The sequence below is a fragment of the Magnolia sinica genome, chromosome 8 (genome assembly GCF_029962835.1).
Source record: "Magnolia sinica isolate HGM2019 chromosome 8, MsV1, whole genome shotgun sequence".
Classification (NCBI taxonomy): Eukaryota; Viridiplantae; Streptophyta; class Magnoliopsida; order Magnoliales; family Magnoliaceae; genus Magnolia; species Magnolia sinica.
Window position 1 is genome coordinate 46,903,647 of NC_080580.1, and position 14,010 is coordinate 46,917,656.

A 14,010-nucleotide genomic window follows, 5' to 3' on the forward strand; every position below is an offset into this window, starting at 1 on the left:
AATCAATTAGTTTCAATAAGAACATGAATCAAAGCAAGATAATCATCCAAACACGCTACAAGCTTCACCTCTTAGCCCTAGCTAAGAGGTTTAGTTAACCATAGACATGAGTGAAACCAAATCTCTAAAACAAAGCATGAAAAATAAACTAGGGAAGAAGAAAAACTCTTTTGCAGCTGCTCCACCCTTATGATATGCTCCTTGAGAGCTTTTCAAACCCTAGAAGATGTGTTGAGTGTCAAATATTACATATTTTTCCCTATTTATATCATGGTTTTATGAACATGATAATGCTTAATGGTATATTTTATACATGTTTGTGTTGCGAGGTGAATCTGAGAGCTTGGATTGAAAAGAATGCTAAAAGCATGGATTTGATGCTCAAGAATTACTAAGGCAAAGGATGGATCTTAGGAAACCAAGAACGATGAATTCACATGCCAAAGATCCAAAGAAATCAAATACAAAGGATGAAGTAAGGACTTGAAAGACTTCAAAATTCGCAGTAGAAAACAGACAGTTCGGTTCGACCGAAATCACACAAAACAATCTAGCAACCGAAGATGAAATTCAGAATTTAATTTGGTTTGACTGAAGTTTAATTCAGTCCGACCAATACTCAGATCAGTTTGACCGAAGGCAGGATTTGGTGTGATCGAAAGTGCACAAAAAGTTCCAGCAAAGAACGATGAGTTTTTGAGTAAATTCGATTCAACCGAAGATTAATTCGGTTCGACCGAACCCAAGCTTGGTCTAACTGAAATCGGGCAACTGCTGAAACAGAATCCTTTCACACTTCAGACTTAACTTCGGTCCGATCGAAGGTAACATCGGTCAGACTGATGCATAATACGGCTGCGTAAATTGAGGCAGTTTCATGGTTGGTTTGCAGAAATTCCAAGGTAATGCGTAAGATGGCGATTCACAACTATAAATAGGAGTGCCTAAGACATTCCTATGTATCTTCTAGGGTTCAAGTAGTGGAGCTAAGGGGTGGAGAGTCAACGCTAAGAGTTTTTATTCTTCTTCCTTGGTTTGTTTTTATGTTTTGTTTTAGAGATTTGGTTTAATCATGTCTATGGTTAACTAAACTCTTAGCTAGGGCTAAGAGGTGAAGCTTGTAGTGTGATTGGGATGTTTATCTTGCTTTGATTCTTGTTTATATTGCACTTCATTGATTTTTAGTTGATTTTAATGAATATTTTCAGTTTTCTATGATTTGTTGTGACACAATTACAGTAGACACTGCAATAGTTTTGAATATCTTCTTTTCGTATTTGAGATTGTGAGATTGGTAAATCCTGTTGTTCACCATTGTCTCTTGGGCATGGTTGGGTGATGGAATCCCTTCCAAATCTTTACAATCCTTCTCTATTAAGACTACATCAATGAAAAGTACAGAGATTTGATAGTCTCTTCTTCCAACTGAATAAGATAAGACTCTGATTCCAATTGCATCTCTTGAATCAAGTAAGGGAGCATCTTGATAGCTATAAGTGGATCCTTGGCACCCTAGTTCCTACCTTTAAATTCATAAGTTTTAATCAATATTATTCACAATCAGTTTCAATTATTCTAGAATTCATATTTAGATCTTCTTCTAGTTTTAGTTCTAGTTCTTTTCAGAATACGTACAAGTTTAGTCCCTGTGGATTCGACCTCGGTCTCACTAAGATTATTAATACATCGTGACCCTACACTTGGGGTTGTGAACAAGATGCTTTGGAGAATCTTAGGGCATCCTATTTATAGTTATAGAACTCCAACTTTCGCACCGAGTTAGAAAAATCTAGAAACCGCCTCAAATTTACGCACTTTGCATAGTTTCCCAAAATAGATTTCCAAAAATTTCATTTTTTAACTCGAAGTTTTAGAATATATTTTTTTCAAGACAATTTTTAGGAATATATTTTTTAGGACAATTTTTAGGATTTTTTTTTTCACTTCAAATCTTTGATTCTCTTCATTCCTCAATTGGTTTCCTTGGATCTTTAGCATGTGAATTCTTCATTAATGACTTCCAAATCTCCAAATATTCATTTAGTAATCTTTTGAGCATAAATCTTTCTTTTGACATCAATTTCACCTTAAGCTCTCGAAATTAACCGCATATGAAAACATGCATAATTAGATCGATTAAGCACTATCATGTTTACAAAGCCAAGATATAAATAGGAGAAAATATGCAATATTTCATACTTAACACACTCTCGACAAAAAATGTTACAGCAAGAGCTTCTAAAATGAAGATTGGGAATTTAGGAATAAGAATTACGGCCTTGTAGGCCGAACTAATCACATTGAGACAACAATTATGTGAACAAATGCAATGGTACTCCAGCCTAGCACCAGAATCGATACGAACATGGGAACAAATGCAAGATGCATTTATGTCAAACTTTTTCTCATTAGATCATGATGTCAACATTACAAAACTAGCTTCTGTGCGATAAAGAGAAGGTGAACTTATGGAAAAGTTCATAGATCGATGGAAGACATTGGGGGCTTCATGCAGACAGTTACCTAAAGAGAAAGAACAAGTAAAAATGCACTTAAATTCTATGGAGACTGGAATCATATTTGGTCTCACCAGTGTTAACATAAGAACTTTTCGTGACCTAGCTATGAAAGCTGATGCATTGGAATTAATGACTAAGAAAATGCCAGCATTTCATTACAAGACAAGCAGAAGAGGACATGGTAGACTAATGGCCAATGTTGTGGATCGAGAAAAGAAGAATGATATTATTCGTGATAGAAAAGGAATATAAAAAAGAGAAGAGTCAAATCTTTATAGAGGCAGATTCAATGATAAGAGGCTAAGATCTCTTAATTCCCATGAAGGATTCACATTTGAGACGGAAGATGTTCTCCCTATGATGAAACAACTACTAAGTACAGGAATAATAGAATTACCCTTGTCCAAACAGTCCAAAGAAGCAAAAATGATGAAAGAAAGAAATTTGTGGCATTATCACCATCTATTGGGACATCCCATGAAAAATTGCTTTACCCTGAAGTGTATAATTTAGAATATGATAAACAGGGGTGAGATCATAATAGGCAAAGAAAAAGAAAGAAGTAGAAAAGCATTGATAAACATGATTTCTAGTCGGGAGATTATATATGAAAAGAAGGGAGGGCTAAAAAAGAAGGAAACCAGTAGCATGAATACCGATAGCTATGCAGAACAAATGAGTAAAGCTACAGTGATCACGTTACACTCAGGAAGAAGAATAACAAGTCCTCTCCAAAAATAAAAAGTTGAAGGGGTGTGGGAAAGAGTATCAGGAATGCATGTCGATAATAATAGAAAAGAAGAAAAGAATGATGTCGAGAAGGTGACTTATGATGTGATGAGCCATTTCAAAGGTGTACCGGCTCGGTTAAGTGTGTATGATGCACTATAGTTATCAGAAGACTGTAGACACACTCTGATTCAGGCCCTATTTGATAACGAGGTTAGAAAAGCATTACCCGTAGAGATGGAAAACACAGAACAAGAGATAAAGAATGGTTGCATGCTCATCATTTCCTTCTCTGACGATGATTTAACTTGTGATAAGGAGCATAATAGGCCATTAATGATCATGGGTCACATTCGCGGTAAACGGGTTAAGCGAATAATGTTAGATAACGGTTCAATAGTGAATCTTTTGCTATTAATAGTGTTAAATGAAGTCAGATATCGCTATTATGCCCTAGTGGAATGATGATACAAGGCTTTAATCAAAGCAGACAACATGCATTGGGCAAAATTACACTAATCTTGAAAATAGGAGAGTTAACGACAAATGCTATTTGTCATGTCATCAATGTAGTAAAAACATACAACCTCCTTTTGGGTAGGCCATGGATGATGTTGAGGATCAAATATTGTGTATTTGACCCTAGTTGTTACTTGGTTTTATGAACATGATAATGCTTAATGTTCTATTTTAATCATGTTTATATTGCAAGGTGAATTTAAGAGCTTAGACTAACAAGGGTACTAAAAGGCATGGATTTGATGCTCAAGAATCACCAAGGTAAGGGACGGATCTTAGGAGACTGAGATTGAAGAATTCACACATCAAAGATTTGAGAAAACTAAGTGATTGAAGATAAGGAAGCCTGAAAATCGTCCTGAATGCAAGATCACAGGGTTCCCACCATCCGTTTGGCATGAAACTTTATATCCGGCCTAAGGATCATAAAGTAACCATACACGTAAAATTTCAGCCCTCGGATTGTTGTGGAAGTGGTCCAACAGAAAGATCATCCATAAATCACTGATTTAGAACCCACCTGATATTTGGATATGCCTCAATTTTGGACTTAACCCCTTAAATTAGATGAGAAAGGGGATGGACGAAATGGATTTCTAGAAAACATCATAGAGGGCCCCAGTGGCAGTTGCCAGTGCACAGTGCACAAGTGCACTCGCAGTGCACCATACACACGATCGGGTCTAACGCAGTTTGACCCGACAATTCCAATTTGAGAAAGACTCTCTGCCTCTTTTCTTGTAGCGTTCGTACTTACGTACACTGTGATGATGAGTGGCCCACAACCATCATCCAGACGGGAGATCCAAGCCGTCCAGCATGACCAGGAGGAGATTTCGACCACAACCATGATGATCATGTGCACCTATGCACGTGCTCACAAGAAGACTACGTTCAACATAGGATGGACGGTAGAAGCACAGATTCAGTGGGCCGCATCAACGGACAGCAAAAATTAACCTCCTCGCAATGAAATCTCACCATGAGTCTAATGGACAGAGTGGATTTCTCTGTTGATGCGGACCATGGACCCACCATGCATCTCAATGCAGGAATGTGCGCAAGGCAATTTTCGGATGCCGCCCGACTTCAGCGGCCGTTGTACGATCACAGACAGGGCCAAATTGATGATCTTGACTATCCAAAGTCACGAGGAGAAACTCCCGAGCACATCCATGAAGTCAAATCAGAGAGATCTGATCATGGGGTTCTTCCACAGCGCCAAACACGGGTCGAGCGCATGAGGTTTTACTGCGTAAAGGGAGTGTATAAGTCTCCACCGACTCCAGCCGATCTCCCAAACGTCTATAAAAGGAGAGAGTGTGGAGAGAGACATGAATCATTTGGTGTGGACGTGAAGAAGGAAAGAGAGAGAAGAGACCAACCAATTAGAGTTCTTCCTTCCCTTTTATAATTGTTTTCTTCATGTTTTTTAATAGATTTTAGTTAATCATGTCTATGGTTGGCTAAACCTCTTAGCTAGGGCTAAGAGGTGAAGCTTGTAGTGTGATGAGATCTCTTCTATGGCTTTGATTCATGTTAAGTTGAACTGTCTTTGAATTTAGTTTGATTATAAGAAATACTTTTAGTTTTTAATGATTGGTTGTGACTTAAATTACAATGGATCTGCGATAGCTTTAAGTATGTTCTTTTCATTATTAGAATTGTGATTTTAGGAAATCTTATTGTTCACCATCATCCCCTGGGCATGGTTGGATGATGGAATTCTCCTTAACTCTCACAATTCTCTCAGACTAGTTTTGGATTAGTAAATTTTGTTGTTTGCTTTGTCTCATGGGCATGGTTTTGTGATGGAATCAATTCTAGTTCTCATACCTATCATTCATTGAGAACTAGATCAAAGGAAGTTCATATTTGAGTTTTAATGAGATATCTTCCAATTGGATGAAGATGGGAATCTAATTCTAGTTGTGTTTTTGAAACAAGCATAGATCTCCCTGATTTCTACAAGTGGATCCTTGGAAACCCTAGTTTCCCACCTTTGAATTTTATAAGTTTTAGTTACATAGTTTACAATTATTTTCTTACATTCTCCAGATTTAGATTACATCTTATTCTTTTTCTAGTTCTAGTTACTTTCAGAATACGTACAAGGTTCAGTCCCTATGGATTCGACCTCGGTCTTACCGAGATTATTACTACAACGCGACCTTACACTAAGTGTTGTGAACAAGTTTTTAGTGCCATTGCTGGGGCTTAACAGTTGTGTTTTTCTGAGATTAGATAGTTTTGGGATTATTTTAAGATTAGGTTTTTATACTTTCTAATTTTAGGATTAGGTTTTTCTGTTTGATTTTTAGAAACTAACCTAACTTTCCTGTTTTGTAGGATCCTGATATAGACTTTCTAAATTGGTAATCTCTTTTTAATTTTTTGTTTTCTGTTAGGGTTTGTTTTCTATTTTTAAAAACTTTATAATTCTAGGATTTCTTTTGTTTTTAAAAACTAACTTACTTTCTAATTTTAGATTTAGAAACTTGCTATTTTCTGTTTTTAGAAACTGACTAATTTTGTTTTCTTTGCAAGATTTTAATTAAGAACTTCTAATTTGGTAACTTCTTTCTAATTCCCTTTCTCTTTTTAGATTTCTATTTCCTTTCTCTCTTTTAGGTTTAGGTAGATTTTGAAATTGATGGCTGAGAGTGTTTCGTGCCCATGTGGGTCCATGACAACACTCAATGTCTTTTGAGTGAAGGAGGATTGGTTGATGGGTTATCTATCCATCACAGGATTAAACACCACTCGAGATCCTTAGAGTTAATTAAAATGATGGCTGCAAATTAACTGGGAAGACAACCTCAACCTTGGGTTGAGGAAGTCCAGGATGAGAATGAGGTGCATAAAACACCCCCACCTCATACTTTGCGAGATTATTTACAACTGACGAGGGTGAGTACGCCCTCATGCATGGTTTTTGCAAAAAATATGGGACACATAGATATTAAGCCAGGGGTGATCCAACTCCTTCCAAAATTCCATGGACTTGAATCTGAAAGTCCATATTTGCACTTGAAAGAGTTTGATGAGATCATATCCACTTTATATTTTCCAAACGTATCTGAGGACATGGTCAGACTGAAACTCTTTCCCTTTTCTTTGAAAGAGAAAACTAAGACGTGGTTGCATTCACTATGTCCCAAATCTATTGGTACATGGAATGACATGATAAGGGATTTCATAAAGAAAATTTTTTCCACATCATAAAACAAACACCCTTAGAAAGTCAATCATGAGCTTCGCCTAAAAGGAGGATAAAACATTCTTCCGATGTTGGGAAAGGTTCAAGGATCTTGTCAATTCATGCCCACAACACGGTTTTGAAATGTGGCGCATTACACACTTTTTCTATAATGGTCTGACATCTTTCATGCGCCAATTGGTTGAGATAATGTGCAACGAGGAATTCATGAATAAAAATGTCAATGATGTGTGGGACTACTTAGATAGACTTGCTGAAAATGCACAATCATGGGACACTTACCCAAAATCAAGCACCACTTCTAGGCCCACTCAATCAAAGAGAGGGGTGGATTATACCTTCTGAAAGAAGATGATATCAATGCTAAAGTGTCTAATCTCATAAGAAAATTTGAGGCCATGGAACTAAAGAAGGATATGGTTAAGGAAACTGTTTGTGGTATTTATGCTTGCAACGTTCACAAACTGAAAATTGTCCAACAGAACCTACCTTTCAAGAGGTGTTGAATGAGCAATCCAATGCCGTGAACAATTAGCAAAGACCTTTCAATGGACTTGCCTCTAATACATACAATCTTAGTTGGAGAAGTCATCTAAACTTCAGTTGGAGGAATGGACAAACTGCTACTCCTCAAGGTTTCTTTAATCAAACTCTAAATCAAGTGAAACCTTAAGAAGAACTGATTCAAAATTCCACACAAACTCAAGAGCTTACTGTTCACAACCCCAAGTGTAGAGTCACGATGTAGTAATAATCTCGATAACAACGAGGTCGAATCCATAGGGACTGAACCTTGTATGTATTCTGAAAGTAACTAGAACTAGAACTAGAAGAAGATGTTGAAATTACGGTGAGGACCGCTTTATTTGAAGTGGAAATAGCTCAAGGTGTCCTAGAGGACTTTATAAAATTTTATGCCTTATTTTAAATCCTATTACCTTAATTTTGATTTAATATGCAACTATCAATATATCACCAATTTAACTCTAATGGCTTCCAAGCCAAGTAGAGGATCCAATCACAAGACTATTCAATATTTAGGATGATACAACAAATAGTCTAAGATGGATGAGAAGAGTGAATGTGTTTGAGATGTGATTCAAATCAAAGCATTCATATTATCAATCTTGCATATAAAAGATAAACATAATGAAAGATCAAGCAAGAATCAATCCCAAATACAGTCATTTATAGTGGTTCGGCTATGTGCCTACTTCACTCCCGGCGGACGCACTCATCCCATGAGTGTTCTAGATTTTACTAATAGAGGTTTCAAACTAGGTTCACCTCAAACCATTACAACCTACACAAGGTTGACTCTAGGACCTACATAAGGTACTTAAGACGTTCCTTCACAAGACACAAGTTTATGCCCTACACAAGAGCAAAGATCAACATAAAGTACCTAAGTTTTATGCCCTACAAGAGCAAAGGATCCACACAAGGAACCTCCATTTTAGGCCACACAGGCCAAGGATTCCACAAGGAACCGAGGTTTTAGGCTACATAGGCCAAGGATCCACATAAGGAACCTAGGTTTAGGCCACACAGGCTAAGGACCTACACAAAGGACCTAACTTTATGCCCTACACAAGAGCAAGGGTCAACATACAACACCCAAATGTACTCTCCTATCGGAGGCCTCCTAAGAGGACTTATAAGGGGTGAGATGTACCTGTGACCCAGTCCTATACAAGGAATGATCAACAAGGTCTCTGGACTTTAATGACTTACAGACAAGTATATGAGCCCCGTTAAGCACGTTGATGAAGATCTCCTCCTTGATGATAAAGATTTTTCAGCTCCCTTGATCAGAACACTTGATGATGTTCTAAAAAAGGCGACGGGTTGAATTAAGGTTATGTTGGAATCTTACTCTAATAAATGTTTTCCTATTTTAGAGGAGTGATTCCACACATTCAAGCATTTAAGGTATCCCAGCTCAATGATTTTCCATCAAGATAGTAGTTGGATGATTCTTGAATGGGGAAGTTCATTCCTCAATCCACTCTATTGAATATCAATGATGAGTGGTGGATTGAAGGATGAACTTCTATGAGAAAATGAGCTTAGGGTAGGTGATATGCAGTTACTCTCTCAAAGCTCTCTATTTTTCTTAATACAACAACCAAGAACAAGCTCACCTTTTATAGGCAAAAAGTTCCAACGGTAATAAAATAGTCAGTTTTTGACTAAGTTCAATTTCATCGAACTGGATTCGATGTCATCAAACGTATACTTTCGATGATGTCGAATGTTAGTTCGATGATACGAACTCAACTGAAAAACACAGATGAAACTTTTTGATAGAAGCTCGATGATATCGAACCTGCTTCAATGGCATCGGGATTTGAACACCAATGTAATCGAACCAAGGCTGGACATGAACAGGCTGGCGACGATGTCATCGAGCCTACTTTGATGTCATCGGATTTCAAATGACGATGACATCGAAACCTAGTTCGATACATCAATCTTTTCATAAGATTTTGCTTGAGAGTTTGCTAGACATTCCTTTGTCCGAAATCGATGTCATCGACCTAGTTTTGATATGATCGAGATTTGAATTTTGATGTCATCGAGGGTAGCTCAATTCCTCGATCATATCCCGATGATATTCCTATCAAGCTTGCTGGACATGACTTGTCTGAATTCGATGACATTGAATCTCCCTCTATGTCATCGGGATTTGAATTCCGATGTCATCGAGGCACGTTTCGAGTTATCAACGAAATTCTCGATTTACCTTTGAAGCTTGCTGGACACGGACTAGCCTATATTCGATGACATCGATTTTCTCGATGTCATTAAAGCGCGATTCAATTCATTAAGAATATTGTCCAAATATCATGTTAGTTGTTGGACATAAAAGACCTCAATTCGATGTCATCGAGGCTGTATCGATGTCATATAAAACAAGTGTTCGATGTCATTGATGTAAGCTCGATACATCAAAGAAAGCTGAAAAGTTAAAGAATTTTCCTATTTGCAAAATAAGTTTTCATACTTATATTCCTATGTTGTTCTAAGCTTTTTAAGGATTTATATACCTGAGTGTTTTGGGACATGGTATGTGAGGCTAAGTTTACCTTTGATGAGTTCGGAGCACAAATCTAGTTGAGGCAGATGCTTGTATGATCTTCATATGGGGCTCACTTATCTTACCGACTCAACTCTCACTCTAATTGACAAACTAGGGCACTTTCAGATGTAATCTAAATCAAGAGAATGTAGGAGAATAATAGTGAATTATTTAACTAAAACTTGTAAAATTCAAAGGTGGGAAACTAGGGTTTCTAAGGATCCACTTGTAGAGATCAGGGAGATCTAAGCTTGATTCAAGAACACAAATGGAATCAGAGTCCCATCTTCATCCAATTGGAAAATATCTCGTTAAAAATCAAAACTGAACTTCCTTTGATCTAGTTTTCAATGAATGATAGGTATGAGAACTAGAAGTGCCATCTCTAAACCATGCCCATGAGACAAAGCAAACAACAAAATGTACCAATCCACAATCAATCTGGGAGATTTATGAACGTTAGGAAGGATTTCATCATCCAACCATGTCCATGAGACGATGGTGAACAATAGGGTTCCCAAGTTCATAATCCCTACAATGAAAACAACATACTCAAAGCTATCGCAGATCTATTGTAATTTAAGTCACAACAAACCATTAAAAACTAAAAGCACTCCTTATAATCAAACTAGGAGCAAAGATAGTTCAACTTAAACATGAATCAAAGCCTTAGAGAGCATCCCATCACACTACAATCTTCACCTCTTAGCCTTAGCTAAGAGATTTAGCTAATCATGAACATGATTAACTAAACAATATTAAAGAAGAAAAACCAAAGAAGAAGAAAGGGAAAGAACTCCTGGCCCGTCACCCACCTCTCTCTCTCTCTCTCTCTCTCTCTCTCTCTCTCTCTTTCGTCCATAGTCTGATGTCACACGTCTGATTGATGCCCCTCCACGTTCTCTCTCTTTTTCCTTTTATAAGAGTGAGAAGGTCGGCTGGAGAAAGTTAGTGGCTCAGAGTCAGTGGAGTGCATAGGCTTTACACAACTTTCTCTTTTCGCAGTGAAAACGCAAAACCGGTTGCATTTGGATCTTGATTCTGACCTATCAGTGTCCCAAAACTCAATTCTGACTCCGGGGTGAGAGTCGTGACCCCCTTCTTGATCCTTTGGACGGTCTGGATCACAGATCCGACCGTGATTATGATCACACAATGGCCCACAGAGGCTAGTCGTGCGTTGCATAATAAATTATGCAGGTGGCTGCGCTGAGATGATCGATGGGCCCCTAGTCGACGTCATCAGAGAAATCCACCCTGTCCATTGGATTCGTAGTGGAATTTCAGTCGGGAATGGATTGCTTGAGTTTGGTGCGGCCCAAGGGATCAAATCTTCCTGTCCTTCATCCTATGTTTGATGGTGATCTTTGTGTGTGCACGTGCATGATAGTCGATGAACACCATAGTTGAGGTCGGTTCCACCGTTCGGTTTGAATGGACGGTTTGGATCAGCCATTGGGACGATGGTGGTGGGCCACTCATCATCACAGCGTCCTAGCGAGTGGACGGTGGATGTGAATCCGGGCAGGAGTCTGGTCAGTGGTCTTTGACCACTCTCTCTGGTCCGGGACACAGGCAGTGCATGTGTGTTGTGCACACGCACACCACTTAAGGTGGGGTCCATCGTGATGTTTTGCGAAATCTACTTCGATCATTCGTTCTTCCATCCAAGACCAAGTTTGAAGCATATCCAGAGATCAGGTGAGCCCCAAATAGGTGGTTATGTGGTTGATCCTTTCGTTGGGCCACTTCCAAAATGATCTAAGGGTTGAATTTCGACGTGTACGGTTAATTTAGGGTCTTCAGGCTGGATATAAAGTTTCATGCCAAATGGATAGTGGGAACCCTATGATCTTGCATTCAGGACTATTTTCAAGCCTCTTTAACTTTAATCACTTGGTTTTCTCGGATCTTTGGCATGTGAATTATTTAATCTTGGTCTCTTAAGATCCGTCCCTTGCCTTAGTGATTTGTGAGCATCAAATCCATGCATTTAGTACCCCTTTTCAATCCAAGCTCTTAAATTCACCTTGCAACAAAAACATGATTAAAATAGAATGTTAAACATTATCATGTTCATAAAACCAAGTAATAACTGGGGTCTAATATGTAATATTTGACCCTTAACACAAACCCCAACCAGCATTTTGCTAGTCCCGAGTAAAGTATGCAAAAAATAATTTGAGAATTACATGACAATTCTTATAAACGCAAGTGGTTTTTGAACATCGATCGAGAAAATAGAAATCTAAGATTCATAAATGTTTGTCATTACTTTCTCCTAGACTCAAGCGCACGGTAAACTTCATAGTTAAGTTCAAAGTATTAATCTATCATTTAGATCAATTCTAAACATTGAGTTCCATGGGTGCATAGTGTGACCTTGACTTATTACAATTAAAGATCCAATCATCAATTTTCATGATAACATTGATAATCAAAAGGAGCATTCTGGATAACCCAACCTAAACTGAAACTTCCCTTATAGTTCAGCCTTTTTATTCTTCTAGCTTTTGATTTTTCCATCGATGGCTTCACACTATGTCAACCTTTTTAAAGATCTTTAACAGGTAGCCATTTTCGAAGACAACTATTTTTAGCTGGGTATTCTTCTCTCTCTTTCTTTTCCAAGCATGATGGACAAATTCCCCAGGTTGCCTTCTTCCATGCCTAGTGATTACCAGGTTAACAATTCAATATTGAATTGAAGCTTTAATGTGTAAGCTAGATGTGACATGTGAAATCATGGCTCAATCAATGTTTAAAACTTCTAATCATGGATTAATAATTCAAACTTAACTATGAAATCTAACAAGTAACTAAATCCAAGAGTCATAAATCACCAACCTTAAGTATCATATACTTCCAAATCAAGGCTGGCCTTCAAAATCACTCAAATCCACAAAATATCTAGAAAAATTTAAAAATTTTCACAAATTTTGCTCAAGACTGAGAAAACATAGATTAGGTAACCTAATCTCCCATCCTCAGCCTAAAATCAAAATTGTCCTCAATGTAAAAGTTATAAGCATGCAATGCACATGAGACAACAAAATTGAAGGAGAAGTGATGGAAGGATAGTACCTGATGGAGTTGTATGGCATTTTCAAAAGATCTCAGCGTGAAAGTTGGTCAGCACAAGAGTTAAACCAACAAAAAGAAACTATCCTGAATGGAAAGCAACCTATCCTAACAGTATAAAGCCGGCTATCCTAGAACGACAAAAAACAAACTAACCTAGTCTTACAAAAGCAGTAAACCTAACTATACCTCCATCAGACTAGGAGATTAATCCTGATAAACAGGATCATTCAGAGGTATAGACATGTCATTTGAATCAAATTTCTAAACAAATGGCTTTAATTGATGTCCATTTACTTTAAACTCATTGCCATTGTTTGGATTTCGAATCTCGACTGCCCCACGAGGATAAACACTGATAATAGTGAAAGGGTTGGTCCAACGAGATCAGAGCTTACCCGGAAAGAGATGTAACTGAGAATTATACAAAAGGACCTTTTGACCTCATGTGAATGATTTTCGAAGAATGTATTGGTTATGAAATGCCTTCATCCTGTCCTTATAAATTCTCGAGTTCTCGTATGCATCATTTCAGATTCTTTGAGTTCATTTAACTGAAGTTTGCGTAGTGAGCCAGCGTTGTCCAAATTGAAATTCAGATTTTTGATGGCCCAATAGGCTCTATGTTCCAACTCCACAAGCAAGTGACAAGCTTTCCCATAGATAAGCCTAAAGGGAGACATTCCAATAGGGATTTTAAATGTAGTACGATAAGCCCATAAAGTATCAGTTAATCGAATTGACCAATCCTTACGGTCAGGGTTAACTGTCTTTTCCAAAATGTGTTTAATTTCCCTATTGAAAATCTCAACTTGCCCACTTATTTGTGGGTGGTATGGAGTGCTCACCTTATGAGAGAT